The sequence below is a fragment of the Carcharhinus amblyrhynchos genome, chromosome 9 (genome assembly GCF_965287045.1).
Source record: "Carcharhinus amblyrhynchos chromosome 9, sCarAmb.v2.hapA, whole genome shotgun sequence".
NCBI lineage: Eukaryota > Metazoa > Chordata > Chondrichthyes > Carcharhiniformes > Carcharhinidae > Carcharhinus > Carcharhinus amblyrhynchos.
In genome coordinates, this window is record NC_137332.1 from 21,040,856 (window position 1) to 21,059,062 (window position 18,207).

Below are 18,207 nucleotides of genomic sequence, written 5' to 3' on the forward strand. Positions count from 1 at the left end.
TGACATTGAAAGTATAAGGGCAATGAGTGGGGAAGCATGGGTTGGCACAAGGTTGTCACAGGGACCATGGAGCTGGGTTTGGTCATATGGGCTATAAAGGGCTATGGGGTGGGAATGGGATAGTGTGTTGGTGGGTGGAAGGACATGAGTTGTTATGGGGCTAGAAAAGATAATGTGGGTGAGTGGGGAGAATGAAGGCACATGGATGGGGCATGGGGTGAAGCAGGAGGGATGTTTCATATTTCAATCTTTATTTTTAAACTTTGAACACAGTGCTGGACCCCAGAGCAGGCGCTCCACCCATACCGACCCTACACCTGGCATCTTCCTCACTTCTCCCTGGGTGCCCTCCGTGCCTTTTAATTCAGCCCATTCTCCCAGATGGAAAATCCAATGTCCAGGCAGCTGTTTTTAAAATTTGGGTTCACGGAGCAGGGGATTCTTCCATCTCTATGGATGCGATCTTACCCGTTGTAGTGAGGTTGGAGATTTTGGCGGCCAGCCAAATCTCTGTTCACTGCAGTGGCATGGAAAAATCTCCCCCGACATGAACGGTGCTAAGATTCCAACCTATGTATCTGACCCAGGAACAAAATTCTTGGCCTAAAATCTATCCACTGCCAGCACAGGTGCCCAGGTAATTGCTTGCAGCCGAGAATACCTTGCACCTCCTTCCCAGTAAAACAATCTGTGTCCCCCTTTAACAACCAAATCGTATGCAGGAGGGACAGCAGAATTCGAAGCAGGTCAAATGACCCCCCATTCTACTCTAAGTTAAGACACAGACCCAAAATCACAACAATCTACCAACTGCATTTGTAAAAACACTGGGGAAGAAAATAACAGAAAAAGATGTGCATCCCCCTAGTTTTATAGATAAAGACTGCTCGAGAGACTGAGATAATCAGATCAGGATCAGATGGAGCACAAAATTGGGTTGTGCAGCTGAATTTTGCTCTGCATTAGCGGCTGAAACAGAGGATTCACTCAACCCTCAATTTGAATCAACAAGGTAGCTGTTGAAGAATTGAAACTGCAGCGAGCGAGGAAAGGGTTGTAAAGATTAAGATCAGCAGGGGTTTGAAATCACAGGCATTATGATGTTGTTGGAGGTGGTGTTTGTAACTTCTGCTGAATGTGGTTGATGAGCAACAGTGATGAAGTAAATAAAGCTTTGAACCTACAAACTGGGAATTAAAGATTATGCACTGTGCCCAGATTATCAGTGTCCTGATACAAACCAACGCAGGGCAATTAAACACGCAAATAATGAATGGATGGTAATAGGAGCTTGTTAAACTAATATATGTGTTGGAAGCTGGGAGTATTTGAATCCTTCACATTAAAGAAAAGGTCATTTATAAATCTATCAGAGCATTTGCAGCAGAAGCTGACATCTGGGCTCTATTGGTGATTTGAGATATTCAACTAAAGTAATTATATATTCTTTTGGCCACAAGTTGTATTTGTAAAATATCACAGCTTGGTTAATAAATAGCCTTGCTGTATTTGCAAATAGTATAAAGTGTGTCATCAAAGAGAAACGTTTAATCATTCGAGGTCTGTTAAAGCAAATTTGGTAGAGGATTTCCAATAATAACATGTTCAATGTTTTGAGCAATTTATAAAGGCAGAAGCCGTGCATTTCTGGAGAGAGAAATGCAAAATATTGGAATGAGTCAAACTTCATTACTTCCATATAATTTATAATTAATATAAAAGCAGTGCTCTTTATGCAATGTATGAAAAAAAGCTAATTTCAGAGAAGGAAGTGTATTTATTTTTAGTTATAAATGTATATTCTATGATTCCCATTGCATATATACCTTTGTTTTCACTTCTTAAGGCTATAGGTCAGGCCACACTATGCCCAGCCTTTGTGGCAAAATGCTTGGATGGCTTAGTACATGAAAACTTCTTCCCATTGACACAGCACTATAATTAGTTGAACAGGAGCATACTTCTGCTAGTTTGTTTTTTTTCCAATCCAATGGACCATTCTGGTGGCACAGTTATCTTCCAACTAGTGGTCTGATTAAGAACTAGTAACATTTCCCAAAGAGACACAGTAAGCTTGCTCATCAGTCAAGCCAGGGATATAAATTCACAAGCCTCTGAAAATCTAACACTACTGCCAAACTTGTCCCCTCGCTGGGATGTCCCCTAACTACGGGGAGTTCAAACAGATTTGTCATTTATGCTCTCTCCACCTAATTTCTCTTTCTCAGTTGCCCGAGGTCACTATTCATTAATCGCTCTGACACAGTCAGATAAATTATATGGAGGTGATGAAGTTTGACTCACTTCGATATTTTGCATTTCTCTCTCTGGAAAAACATATCTGTCCAATTGGTGCACCCCAGACAGTCTGGCTGAAATTCTCCATGTGGGACAAACACTGGATAATTTGCATCCTGCTCAGTTATAAAATGATACATCGGCACATTTATCTGCTGCGTTTAGTCACCCATGGCCTTTGATAACATCAACAGTCAGCAAGTATAATGCTCTCAAAATCTGCAGCAAATTATCAACAGAGCATTTCGGGACAGACAATCAGGGAGTATTAGCTTCAGAGTTGGATTTAACAAAACAAAATGACTTTGGCCTTGATTTTAATTACTGGCAACAGTGTGAGACAAGTTTATCACCAGATCTGGGATTCTTCCCTCCACGGGCTACTGTTGAAGGAGATTGAAAGAGGCAAGAAAGAGCAGTTGAAAAGTGCCCGCTTCATGTTTAGCCAGGCAAAATTCAGCCCTCCACATAGTGTTGATGAGCGATGTGGAGATGTCTAGTAAAGCATCCAGAGTCTGTGCTAAGAACATTTAGTTAATGGCATTGCAAGATACGTGGCAGCACACAGGGGTACAATATTGCATGTATTAACCATGGTGGCAATAACTTCCACCAGGAAGAAAACCCAGTTTCGGCTGTCAAGTGCATAACCGGTCCCATAGAAAATTCCCTCAGTCACCCGGATTTACACACACACATTGGAAAGAGTCCTGAACTAGGGGTTTGAGGAAAAGGGGTATACCTTTTCAAACTGAGGTGAGGAGAAATTTCTTCAGCCAGAGGGTGGTGAATGTGTGGAATTCACTACCACAGAATTTAGTTGAGGCCAAAACATTGTCTGATCTCAAGAAGGAATTAGATATAGTTCTTGGGGCTAAAGGGATCAAGGGATATAGGGGGAAAGCCATAATCAAAATGTATAGCAGAGGAGGCTCAAAGGGCCGAATGGCTTACTCCTACTTCCAGCTTCTATGTTTTTATGCTTTTCTATGTCAAGAAGGGGAGAAGCACTGTTCCTGCGTTAAGGATGACTTTTTAATTTGATTTGATTTATTGTTGGAACATGTATTTGGATACAGTGAAATGTACTGTTTCTTGTGCGCTATAAAGATAAAGCATACCATTATAGAGCACATAAGGGAGAAGTAAAGGAGAGGATGCAGAATCTCATGCTCCAGTCATATCTAGGGTGCAGAGAAAGTTCAGTTTAATATGAGATAGGTCCACTCAAAAGTCTGAAAGCAGGGAAGAAGCTGTTATTGAGATGATTGGTACGTGATTTCAGACTTTCATATCTTTTACCCGATGGAAGTAGGTGGTAGAGAGTATGCCTGGGGTCCTTAATTATGCTGGCTGCTTTACCAAGGCAGCGGGAAGTGTAGACAAAGTCAATGGATGGGAGACTGGTTTGCATGATGGATTGAGATACGTTCACAACCCTTTATAGTTTTTTGCGGTCTTGGTCAGAGCAGGTGCCATACCAAGCTGAGATACATCCAGAAAGGATGTTTTCTATTGTGTTTCTGACCCAAAATACTTCATTACAGTTGGAGTAATTTGTGAAGCATAATCACTGCTGTTAAGTAGGGAAACATTGCAGTCAATTTCACGCTCAATCAAGTCTCAAACAGCAAATAGATAAACCAAGCCAAAACCCAAAATTGTCCAAATGTGTGCAGGAGTACTGCTGGAATTTGACTGACTAAAAGTGCGCAGTGTCTCAACCGAAAACTCTAATTGACTCTTGGCTGCGTTTTCAGCCAAGTCCATGAAGATGCTCAACATCTGGTCAACTTGGCTGGATCAGATCAGATATGATTCACTCATATCACAGTTATGTGCTAATTAGATCTATTTCACTAAAGCAGCAATGTTCCAATGTGCTCCTGTTCTCCATCAGCTAGAGAGCCATTAAACTAACTCTCGTTCTGCTTTTTGCAATGTGCACCTGGCAGCTGTGGATGTTACATTTGCCGGAAGTCAGTGAATATTGACCCTTATTTATTTTATTTTAAATAAACTCCAAATCATTTTGATTCCAGAGAATAACACAATGGTGATTGAATGAGTTGGTGGAGATGAGAGGTCAAAAAAATGCAGGAGAAAAAGACACAGAGAAGCAAATGCAAGAAAAGGGTTTCCTCTGGGTGGTCCAGTTTCCTCCCACATTCCAAAGATGTGCAAATTAGATCGATTGGCTGTGATCAATTGCCCCTTCGTGTCGGGGAGCCAGCAGGTTAGATACATGGGGTTATGTGGATAGGGCCTGGGTGGGATTGTTGTCGATACAGGCTCGATGAGCTGTATGGCCTCCTTCTGCACTGTAGGGATTCTATGATTCTAATAAAATTGAAATGTTAAGATGATATTTCAGACCCTTATTTCATTTATTTTTTAGTGTCGCATGTCGGCTTACAGTAACCCTGCAATGAAGTTACTGTGAAAAGCCCCTAGTTTCCACACTCTGACACCTGATCAGGTTCACTGAGGGAGAATTTAGCACGGCCAATGCACCTAACCAGCACGTCTTTCCGACGATGGAAGTAAACCAGAGCGCCCAGAGGAAACCCATGCAGACATGGAGAGAATGTGCATCTCCACACAGACAGTGATCCAAGCCGGGAGATGGAGCTTTCTACTAATAGCATTAAATTTTGATTGCTCAGCTAGGGTATGGTACAGTGGTTAGCACTGCTGCCTCACAGTGCCTAGCCCCAGGTTCAACTCCATGGATAATGGGGCTGGACAACACTCCTGTTCAGGTCCAATGTTATCATTTCAGTAACCTCCACGTAGGATATGCATAGGATTAAGATTACATTAAATCAACTTGGGTCACTGTCTGCGTGGAGTCTGCATGTTCTCCTTGTGTTTACGTGGGTTTCTTCTGGGTGATTTGGTTTCCTCCCACAGTCTGAAAGATGTATTGGTTAGGTTGCATTGGCCATGCTAAATTCTCCCTCGGTGTACCCGAATAGGTACAGGAGGGTGACGACTGGGGGATTTTCACAGTAACTTCATCGCAGTGTTAGTGTAAGCCTGCTTGTGACACTAATAAATAAACTTTAAATTTTACAAGTGTGCACCAAAAGTACAATAAAGCTCCTAGAAGTATGACCCACGTATCAGAATATATTTTGTTCCGCACATTTTCTTTTTGCTTTGTTTCTATATTTTATCTGCCAGGGTATAGCTTCATTGTTACCCCAACTGTTTGAGGTGAATTTGAGCATTTGAACTTGGTAAATTGACTCCAATATTTTTTCTTCACTGAAACTTAATTTATATATCAGGATAAGAACTCATCATAAAGTGTAACTCCAGAGACCACAATCTAGGTCACTGCTCCATTATGCTTTACACTTGCCAAGTATAACTGTTGCTTTTTATGTCTGGAGAGGTTAATGTGATGAACAAGACTAATTCTGGGAAGATGGAAGACTGCTAAAAGAAGAACTGGGGCCCAGTGACATAGGAAGGAGATTTCTAAATTACCAATGGACTTATGAAAAAACAATTAAGTTTTAAGTGATATGCGCATGTATCCAGTTCATCAAATATCTATTAAGATTAACTGACCTATATGTTATATCAGCAATAATGGCCACGATTTTCCCATCCCGACCCGTAACTTTTCTGGCGGGTCTGGGTGGGAGATGTGCGTTGCCGGCCTTGTTTCAGGATTTGTACGCGCGCTGGGAATGCATGCGCATCTCCCAGAGCTGGCGAACGGTCGCCCGGCAGACCACGCAGGAAACCAGCGGGAAGACAGGTAAGTAATTTGAATCTTGTTTTAAATGTCTTTTAAACCTAATTATTGGGAATTTACCAGGCCCAATTGAATCTCTTTCCCCCCCAGGAGTACTTCATTCCAGGGTTTATACTAACTCCCCACATTTGGGAAACTAGCGGGAGATACTGCTGGAATGAAGGGGGGACAATTGGGGCCCGGGGGGGGGTGGGGGTGGGGTTGGTGGTCAGGCGGTGGGGCGTATTGCCCATTGGGCATGGCATCCTGGTAGTGCCAGCCTGTGCCTCCAGCACTGCTCAAGGGACAAAGTACCCAGACCCAGGGGCCCCTTAACACTGCCCACCGGGCATCAGGCAGTGCCAAGGGGGAGAGACCTATTGTGGGCGGTGCCTAGGAGTGATCGGTGGGGGTAGCGTATCCCGCTGCCACTCTGCATCAGGATCAGTCTGGGCTGGAGGGAGGTCTGTGACTGGCATGGGGCGGGGGAGTTTGTTTGCTGGGGGGAGTCAGCGGGTGTGGGTGATCTGCCCGGGTGAGAGGGGTGTGGGGGTTTTACCACTGCTGGGTGGGTGGGCTAGACATTGGGGCACTTCGGGGTGGGGTAGGTGGTTAAGGCTGGTCCAGGAATTGTTGTGGGGGCTATGATCAGGCCTCGGTGGGGGGGGCTGCGGGGAGAGGGGGGACTGGAGAGACAGCAATACGAGGGTCCCAAGCTGGCCAGCAAACAGGGACCATTGCACGTGCGCAGAGTTCCAGAGGTGTCAGACTCTGGTGCGAAAAGGCCCCACCGCTCTGAGCTTTTAATGAGATTCATGATTGGGACCTCTGCAGTGCACAGAGTGCGGAGGTTCAAGTAAGGAACTGACAAAACAGTTGGGATGATTTCCCACCAATTCAGCCCTTTTGGGAGAATCTTGGCCAATGTTTTTCTCATTTGCATCTTATTGTAGAATGCCCTGTTATTTTTGCTGCAATCATATTTATATTAAACCAGTTAGCAAAAGCAGAAACACCTATGATGCCAGTATCTACACTATAGTAAAATAAACCACAGTTAATATTTTATCTTATATTCAAGCAGACATTGTGAGCCACCTTTGAAATATGCTTCATATACAATACAGAGTTTGACTAGTACCTAGTTACATATATTATACATACAAAACTGATCTCTTTACAGAATGGTAGAACAACATTAATGTAATGCATTCATGAAAGGTTTGATAATTAAAAACACTCCATAACAGTAACAAAAGCAGGACAGTCAAACATGAGATACAGTAAAAGGAAATTGGATATTGCAGATTAAAGGCATTTTGCAAGAGCTTTTCATCTTGCACTCATCAGGTTAATTCATGACAATACTAACAAATGTATACTTTATGAGTACATGTATGTTGTTTTGTATGCTCTATGAATATAGAAAACAACAAATGTATACTCTATGAAAAGAACATGTTGATTGATTAGCATTTGGACTCTAATTTGTACAGGCATTGTCATGAGGAATGCACCAGTTGACAGTGACTGACAGTTAGCTGCCAAGCATTGCTTGATATTTAAACCAGATAGCTTGACTCTGATTGGTCAAGTCATTGCCCCTAGAAATGAACCAGCGAATAGTTATCATTCATTTTGTTTAACTGAAAGAGGTGTAATATGTGTGCACGTTCTTCCTATCTACAAAGAGCAGGGCCCAGTAAATTAATATTTGTAGCGTTTAGTACATGCAAATACATCATACTCCAAACTGGATTGGCAAGCTCGAATTGTCATCGTATTTCTTAGTGCATTGAGGATTAATTAGCAAATGTCCAATTGTGGCATCACATCTAACATTGGACACTGTGCTTTGCAAGCATTAGCTGATTGGGTAGAGTCTGTACTTTACCCATTGTGAATAGCAGAAAAGATGTGTTTTCCACAGTCTTTGAGACCTGTGGCTTACGTACCTAGTATCACTCTGGCATTGAAATTCAGATACCACATTACTCATCTGTGTTATAGGCAGAATGTCTTTTTGGTTTGACGTCAACATCACCTTAGTTGTGAATATGACTCATGCTGCTACTGCATAGTAGCAGCGTGGAAAGGCTAGCTTCACCTGTTACTCACATCTTTGTGATACCTTTCCCTCCCAGGCTATTCTGAGATAGACTGAGCACTTTTCAGGGCCAAAAGTGACCACCTTAGGCCCATTCAAGAGTCTACACAATATACAGCCCAAAATGATCTGATCAAGGTAGCTGTTATCCGGCAATGGCGTGCCCTATTTCAGCATCAAGCTTGCATGGTGGACAAATGGCTTGGACCCTATTTAAGAATAGGGTGGCGCGATGGCACAGCCTCACAACTCCAAAGGCGGGGGTTCAATTCCTGGCTTGGATCACTGTCTGTGTGGAGTTTGCACATTTTTCCCCTGTCAGCGTGGGCTTCCTCTGGTTTCATCCCATAGTCCAAAGATGCGCGGGTTAGGTTGATTGGCCAAGCTAAATTGACCCTTAGTGTCCAGGGATGTTTGGGTTAGAAGGATTAGTGGTAAATGTGTGGGACAGTGGGGATAAGGCTTAGGTGGGATTGTTGTCAGTGCAGACTCGATGGGCCAAATGGCCTCCTTCTGCACTGAGAGTTTCTATGATTCTATTCTTTGATTCTACCTCAATAAGACCAATCTTATTGTAAGGATCCCAAATGCGTGTGTGTTCGCCAGTGAAGGTAGGCTTATGATAGATCACGGTAGAGAACCCCCCCAGTAAGAAGTCTCACAACACCAGGTTAAAACCAACAGGTTTATTTGTAGCAAACACTACTTGCTTTTGGAACTGGCTGTTCCTTCATCAGGTGGGTGGGAGTTCTGATCACAAACAGGGCATAAAAAGGCACAAGAGGACAGACACATGAGGACAGCCTCAACCAGGATCTTGGGTTCATGTCACACTATCTGTAACCTCCGCAACTTGTGGGTTTGCAAAATCTCACCAACTTTCCTGTCTGGAATCAATACACATCTTTTTAATCTGTGCTTAATGCTCTGTCCACTCATGTTGTCTGTATTTTTAAGACCTGATTAGCTGTAAAGACTCACATTCCAATCATTATTCATGTACATTGAATTTGTGTCTTTGTATGCCCTGTTTGTGATCAGACTTCCCACCCACCTGATGAAGGAATAGCCAGTTCCGAAAGCTAGTGCTGTTTGCTACAAATAAACCTGTTGGACTTTAACCTGGTGTTGTGAGACTTCTTACTGCGTTTACCTCAGTCCAATGCCACCATCTCCACATCAAGAGAACCCCTAGCAGATTTCTCAACCAGTACATCAAGGAAAGGGAGTTCATTTGGCTGCTACATTTCAAAGGTAGATTTGAGTGCAGAATAAAACCCATTAAGTTATATCAGAAAATGTTTACATGCAGCCCCAGATTTAAAAATAACAAATGTATCATACACATATCAGAATTATGTTGTCATTGGATCCCCTGCAGGCTCAGCTCTCACAAACATCTTTGTTGAGTTCCATGAGAAGCATGTCTTTGACAGGATGACATCGAATGTCCTATCCCTCACATTTTTCTGATATGACGATTTGATTTGATTTGATTTATTATTGCCACATGTATTAGTATACAACAAAAAGTATTGCTCCTTGCAGGCTGTACAGACTAAGCATACCATTCATAGACAAGGAAAGGAGAGAGTGCAGAATGTAGTGTTACAGCGCAGGTGTAGAGAAAGATCGACTTGTGCAAGATAGGTCCACTGAAAACTCAGATGGCAGCAGGGAAGAAGCAGTTCTTAAGTTTGTTCGTGCGTGACCTCAGACTTTTGTATTTTTATGTTTGGTATACTTAAATCTGCAATTGCATGTAACAATTTCCTTACATTTCTTATTCAACCATTAAGTGGTAACAAGACACATTTCCACCAACTTCTCAGTCTCCAAGTCACAAACTCAAGTGATGTGCCATTTACACATTTATTGATAATTTTAGTAATACTTTGATGTTCACTTCCCTATTCAATAGCACAAGTACATTCCAGAATTGGCAATGCCATTCTTCCAACTCCCAGACACTTGTTCACCATACTCAGTTATTTATGTACACCTTTTCCTCTTCACCAAGTTACATACAGTTTACAAGTTGGATGTGGAGCGGGGGGAGGATCGCTCACACAATGGCATGGTAGTATTTACATCGTGGAATTCTCGAATGGCTATATAGAATCCCTACAGTGCAGGAGGAGGTCATTCGGCCCATCGAGTCTGCACTGACCACAATCCCACCCAGGTTCTATTCCCATAACTCCACATATTTACCCTGCCAATCCCCCAACTAGGGTCAATTTAGTGTGGCTGATGTACTTAATCCGCACATGTTTGGACTGTGGGAGGAAACCAGAGCACCCGGAGGAAATCCGCACAGACACAGGGAGAATGTGCAAACTCCATACCCAATGACCCAAGCCGGGAATCGAACCCGGGTCCCTGGCGCTGAGAGGCCGCTGTGCTAACGATTGCGCCACCGTGTCACCCAACAGTAAATCTACAAATAAAGCCACTTGTTATTTCAAGTAATTCAGCTCAAGAAATTCAAAAATCATTCAGTAGCAGTGAATTGTGAGACAAAGCAAGTATTTTGAATATTGACTGTATTCTTAAAGGATTTTAGCTTTATGAATGGGATGGCTGTTGCATTTGTTGTTTCAATTATTTGAAATTGCGACCTATTGACAGGGCAATGGTTAATATAGATTTAATATCAATCTTAGCTATTTTTCAATGACAGAGACGCTTTCAAAAATGCTAATAATGTGTGTTAGGGTATACTCTTCAAGGGCAGAACCCTGAGCAGACTCTACTTTTTTCCTTTCAAAGGGCTCGTGTGTTTTTTGGCAGGATATGCAAAGCTGACACAAAGAAAACGAGAGGAAACCCATTTACAAGTTTTCACTGACTATTTCAGTCAGTGTACAACATGTGGTCACTGTTTGGTGTCTGCTAATAATAGTGATCTAAATTGAGTTTAGTCTGCAAATCAAATAAGGCAATTTCTTCATTAGAAGCTACTCCATCATTAGAGACCGTGGCTGGGGTGAGATAACTCTTTCATCACCAGTGCTTATTGTCCATTGAAAGAATTCAGAAATCCATCTTCATTGGTCTGTCACAGTGGCAGAGTGGTTCACCCTGCTGCTTCATAGTGCCAGGGACCCGGTCTCTGTGTAGAGTCCGCATATTCTCCCCGTGTCTCTGTGGGTTTCCTCCAGATGCTCCGACTGTCTCCCATAGTCCAAAAGACGTGCTGGTTAGGTGCATTGGCAATGCAAAGTTCCCCCTCAGTGTACCCGAACAGGCACCATCGTGTGGCCATTCAGGGATTTTCACAGTAACTTCATTGCAGTGTTAATGTAAGCCTCCCTGTGATTTTAATAAATAAACTTTAAACAAATGCAGGCAAACTTTTCTATTTGATGAGAAAGATCTGGAGGTGGGGTTGGCTTAGCTTGTATCATAGTTTACAGCTGGCTGACTGATGCACATGAGAATTAATTACCAAGAATCTCTAAATGATTGAGAATGCTGAACAGATGGAGCTTCTATTTCCCAATAAGTGAGTATACCCAGCCTGCACAGTATGCATCCTTACCACAGCTGAAGCTGGTTCATCCACAAGGAATACACATTAAAAATAATGCTCAATGGGGTTTGAAGACTAAAGTAATGACTATGAAGCATTCATTGTAAAGCGCTCGGGGACCTCCTTAAGCCTTTCCTTCTATTACAAGGACTGGCTGATGTTATTTCATTGAGCCACTAATAACCAAGGAAGACAAGGTCAAATGCCACGTTACATTTGGAATGAGCTGTGCTTCAATACAGGCTGTCGAGCCTCTGATGTTTCAAATTCTAACGGGGGATTTCTCAATTTAGAACTTTGCATTTTAAAATGCTAATTTGCCTTTGAAAAAAAATTTAAAAGCTAAATCAGGGCTTTGGGTGCAGTCAGGAACTTCCATCCAAAATATTCAAAAAGTACTTGTCAAGTTTCATCTCAAATTTCCAGTAACAGTCATTTGTGTGATAATGAACGTAACATCTACCAGTGCATTCTGCTAATGTAACAGAAAAATTATGAACAATTATGTTTTAGTAAAAGATATTATTTGATTACCAAAATAAGCATGTTTTAATCACTGTTCCAATTCACTGAAAAAAATCGCCTGATTTAAAACCATTGAAAAAGACAAAACAACTGAAATATTTATTCCTTTCATTGGTTTGTAGTCTGCGCCGAAATAAATTAAATATTTTCTGAACTATTTTCTTTAAAGACATGTCCACTGGTGCTGGTATGCCAAAGAACGTTGGCATTGTTTGAAAGGTTGCCTCTATCTAGCACAATTGGTGGGAACTTGCAATATGGATTCAGCGAGGTGGCTAGTTTTGGAGGCAAAATCTTAGTGTGAATGATTTTACTTGCTCGGAATCATAGAATCCCTACAGTTCAGAAGGAGGTCATTTGGCCCATTGAGCCTGCACTGACAACAATCCCACCCAGGTCCTACCCCCGTAACCCCATGTATTTACCTTGCTAATCTCCCTGACACCTTGCCACAATATAACATGGCCTATTGATCTAACACGCACATTTTTGGTCTGAGGGGGGAAACCAGAGCATTCAGAGAGAACCCACACAAGCACGGAAGAACATACAAATTCCACATAATCAACCTTGGCCTGTATTGAACCTGGGTCTCTGGTGCTGTAAGGCAGCAGTTCTAACCACTCTGCCACCATGCCATTTTTGGATGTTAATCATTTGCTTTTAAAACTTCCCAATTTTTTGCAGTGGTTTGGCAGTATCCGCTAGGATTGTGTTGACGTTACTGGTAAAAAAAAAGCAGAAACTCTTCACCAGGTTTTCCGGTCAAGTGATTTCTTCAACATTGTTGGAAGGGAACTTGACTGGAAATTCTCCTCTAATAAGAAAGTTAAATTAATGCCAAGTTAAGCATGCTACTCTAAACTGTTTAATCTCTGACTAAATTGCAGTTAAAAATCAGAAGGAACGCTTCCATCAGGCATCAAGGGATATGGAGAGAGCACTGAATTATGGCACTGAGATAGAGGATCAGCCACGATTGAAGGGCTGAATGGTCTTTTACTACCCCTATTTTCTGTGCTTCTATGTGTTTATCTTTCATTATCCATGATGTGGAGATGCCAGCATTGGACTGGGATGGGCATAGTAAGGGGTCTCACAACATCATTTTAAAAGTCTACCAGGTTTATTTGGAATCATGAGCTTTCAGAGTGCTACTTCTTCATCATGTGAGTGGAGGTAGGTTCACAAGCATGGAATATATAGGCAAAGACGCAATTGCAAGATAATTACAGATTGGAATGTGAAGAATGATTGGAATGCGAGTCTTTGCAAGTTCTTGAGTCTTTGCAGGTACATTGTGTGTCTGGAGAGAGGAATAATTACATGTTAAAGAGGTGTGAATTTTCTCAAGCCAGGGCAGTTAATAGGATTTTGCAAACCCAAGCAGTATAGTGAGGGTTACATGTAGTGTGACATGAACCCAAGATCCTGTTTACCCAGTCAGACCTTTATCTGAACTCCAATCCTATGCCAATGTGGTTGACTCTTAGCAAAATACTGGAAATCTGAACTTGAAGCAGAAAATGCTGGTAATACTTAGTAGAGCTGACAGCATCTGTGGAAGAAAAACAGAGGCTGGGGTTTGCTAGTCACCCTCAGAGTTGGAATTTTCGAGTGCCATTGCTGAAAGTTAATGGACTTTGAAATTGCTCACCAAATTTTTCATTCTGCCATGGATGAGACAGGAAAATCCCAGCCGGAGTTAATACTTCAGGTTGATAATTTTTCATCGGGACACTTAACTGCTTTCTGAAGTGGCAAACTCACTTAGCTATGCTGATTGCAAGGCTGATATTTATTACTCAGGCAGTGGCAAATAAACAGAATGGAAATGCAAGATGGTGAACATGTTGCTGCCATTTTAACATGATGAAATCAAAGCATCAGGACTTCAACAGTGGCACGGTGGCACAGTGGTTAGCATTGCTGCCTCACCGTGCCAGGAACACGGGTTCAATTCCTGACTTGGGTCATTGTCTGTGCAGAGTCTGCACGTTCTCCCTGTGTGTCTGAGGGGGTTTCCTCTGGGTGCTCCAGTTTCCTCCCAGAGTCTGAAAGACATGCAGGTTGAGTGCATTGGCCATGCTAAATTCTCCCTTGGTGTACCCAAACATGTGGTAACTAGGGGATTTTCACAGTAACTTCATTGCAGTGTTAATGTAATCTTACGTGTGACAAATAAATTTCAAACTCATTATAAAACTTTAAAATTGTGCAGACGTGTGTTTATTATTTGCTAGTGGTGGCAAACTATATCATGGAAGGCTGAAATGTGTTTCTGCCATTTTAAACAAAGCAATTTTATTGTTAATTTCTTAAAATCAATGTTGCTTGTAGTCAATGCACACTGACCCAAATTCTCAAGCAGTCCACGAACTCAGTTAAAGAAAAGCTGAACGCAATATTTTTCAGGTTGATTAAAGTCAACCCTTTAGGCATGAGCCTAGGCCTCTTGTGAGCTGCCTGATTTACTCTGGTAAATGAAACTTGATGTGACAGGTGACAGTGTAAGTGTTCCAATGCCTCATGAAATATGTTTTCCCAAAGGGAACGGCTTAGTGTGCCCTACTTCTGTGACCCAAACCTCAAAACAAAAACACAGGCTGGCACCAATCCAGTCAAGCTATAGCAGATCACGATCAACTATTTTTTCTGAGCAAATTACCAAGTAAATTTCATCCCTAAAGGTCTGTAGAGCTGATATTATCAGCAAAGATCAATAAGTATGAAAATAAGTGAATTGCAGAAAACAGGACACGCAAAGTAAATCAAATTAGCAAAGTGCGTGTAAATGCGCACAGATACTTGAACACGTGATAGGTGGCACAGAACTGAACTGAGTACAATGGTTAGCACTGCTGCTTCACCATGCCAGAGACCCAGGTTCGATTTCTGGCTTTGGTTGCTGTCTGTGCAGAGTCTGCACATTCTCCTTGTATCTGCATGGGTCTCCTCCGGGTGCTCTGGTTTCCTCCCACAGTCCGAAAGTCGTGCTGGTTAAGTGCATTGGCCATGCTAAATTTTCCCTCAGTGCATCCGAACAGGCGCCAAAGTGGGTTTTCACAATGTTAATGTAAGCCTACTTGAGACTAATAAATAATAAATAAACCTTTTAAAATCCCTAGGCAATTAATCTCCCATCCAATTAATCTCCCATCCAATTCCCATGTTCACTTGACCAAGGTACTTATTTGCCACTTACATCTGTGGAGCTAGATACAACAATGAGTTACCATTTATAGGGAAGAAAGATAATGGATCAGAACGACAAAGGTATCATGAGAAGCTTTGTGAACTCAAAGTGTGACTTCACTTTTATGCAATAGGGTCAAACACAGACATCAGAGATCCTGATTCTTTTGCCACTGATTCAAAATTTGATGGTTGAGATAGTTTAGGCGGGATTTTCTGGCCATGCTCACCCCAAAACCGGAATATCCTGCACAAGATCAATGGACACTTGCATGGTCCCATTCCACCTGATTCAATCCCATGGCGGGCAAGGTGGGAAAATTATGCCCTTTAACTAGTTATGTGTCTGGAAAATTGCCTGGTCCACATCCACTTAGAACAGAAAGAACTTGCCTGTATATAATATTTCAGAACAATATTTTTCTATGACATAGGAATACCCAATGTTGTTTCTTTATTTAAGAAGGGTAGCAAGAATAATCCAGATATTTAAAGGCCAATGAGCCCTACATCAGCTGAAGGGAAATTATTGGAGAGGATTCTTCAAGACAGGATTTATTTCCACTTAGAAATAAGTGGGCATATTAGTGAGAGGCAACATGGTTTTGTGAAGAGGAGGTTGTGTCTCACGAACTTGATCGAGTTTTTCGAGGAAATGACAAAGATGATTGATGAGGGTAGGGCAGTGGATGTTGTCTACATAGACTTCAGTAAGGCCTTTGACAAGGTCCCTCATGGCAGGCTGGTGCAGAAGATGAAGTCACATGGGATCAGAGGTGAGCTGGCAAGGTGAATACAAAACTGGCTCAGTCAAAGAAAACAGAGGTTAGCAGTGGAAGAGTGCGTTTCTGAATGGAGGGCTGTAACAGGAGGTGTTCCTCAGCGATCAGTGCTGGGACCTTTGCTGTTTGTAATATATATAAATGATTTAGGGGAAAATGTAATTGGCTTGATTAGTAAGTTTGCCGACGACACAAAAGTTGTTGGATTTGTGGATAGCGATGAGGACCATCAGAGGATACAGCAGGATATAGATCAGTTGGAGACTTGGGCAGAGAGATGGCAGATGGAGTTTAATCTGGATAAATGTGAGGTAAGGAGCTGGAGGTGGTATTAGATGAGCTCCGCATAATTCGTGAGGCAGAGAGAGACATTGATAGGAGTTTTAAGGAAATAGTCACTCCTAGTAATCAGTCTTGGGTCAATGTCAAGAGGAGGGGAAAGAAGCATGTGGGAGGAGAATCCCCTGGGGCTGTTCCCCTCCAAAATAGGTTTTCGGTCCTGGAGGCTACAGTTGAGGAAGCATCAACTGGGGATAGCCAAAGGGAGCAGGACTCTGGGGGTGAGCCTATTGTAAAAGCTCAGGTGTCTAGGGGATGCAAGAGATTGGGCCTCGTGATTGGGGACTCTACAGTTAAAGGGACGGATAGGAGAGTTGGTAGTAAGGGTAGGGATTCAGGGCTGGTGTGTTGCCTACCAGGGGCTGGGGTCCGGGATGTGTCGGAGAGGATATTCAAGACTCTTAGGGGAGAGGGTGATCAACCCCAAGTTATAATTCATGTGGGGACACATGACATAGGGAGGCTAAGGGAAGGGGATATTAAGCAGAGTTTCATGGAGTTGGGATGGAAACTAAAGGCCAAGTCAAACAGAGTGGTTATCTCTGGACTCTTGCCTGTGCCACGGGATAGTTTAGAGAGGAATAGGGAGAGGGAAAGTTTGAACTTGTGGCTGAGGGGATGGTGCAGGAGGGAGGGGTTTAATTACTTGAGCAATTGGGGCTCATTCTGGGGAAGGTGGGATCTCTATAAGAGTGATGGTATACATCTGAACCAGAGGGGAACAAATATCCTGGGGGGTAAATTTGTGAAGGCTATGCGGAGTGGTTTAAACTGATTCAGAGGGGGGGTGGGATCCTGGGTAGAGGGGGTGAAAGTGAGGGGGGCATAGAAGGGGACGGCATTGCACGGCATTGTGGGGGTGGGGCGGAGCGAGGTTTGAAATGTATGTACTTTAACGCGAGGAGTATTCGCAATAAAGTGGATGAACTTGCAGCGTGGACCAGTACCTGGGACTTTGATGTTGTGGCCATTTCAGAGACGTGGATAGAGCAGGGTCAGGAATGGATGTTGCAGGTGCCGGGGTACAAGTGCTTTAGTCGGAGTAGAGAAGGAGGTAGAAGGGGCGGTGGAGTAGCATTATTGGTCAAGGACTATATCACAGTGTCAGAGAGGAAGTTTAATGAGGACTTGTCTGTTGAGGTAGTATGGGCAGAAATTAGAAATAGGAGAGGAGAGGTCACCCTGTTGGGAGTCTTTTATAGACCTCCAAAAAGTTCTAGAGAGGTTGAGGAAAGGATTGCAGAGACGATCCTGGTTAGGAGTGAAAGTAATAGGGTAATTGTTATGGGGGATTTTAACTTTACTAACATTGATTGGAATTGCTATAGCTCTAGCTCGTTAGAGGGGTCAGTTTTTGTTCAAAGTGTGCAGGAAGGTTTTTTGACTCAATATGTAGATAGGCCAACTAGAGGTGAGGCTATATTGGACTTGGTGCTGGGAAATGAGCCAGACCAGGTGCTAGACTTGGAAGTTGGTGTGCTTTTTGGTGATAGTGACCACAATTCGGTTACGTTCACCTTAGTGATGGAAAGGGATAGGCATGAACCTCGGGTCAGTAGTTTTAGCTGGGGGAAGGGTAATTATGAGGCCATTAGGAGAGAATTAGGAAGCATTGGTTGGACTAGGAGATTACAGGGACTAGGAACGTCTGAAATGTGGAGTTTTTTCAAGGAGCAGC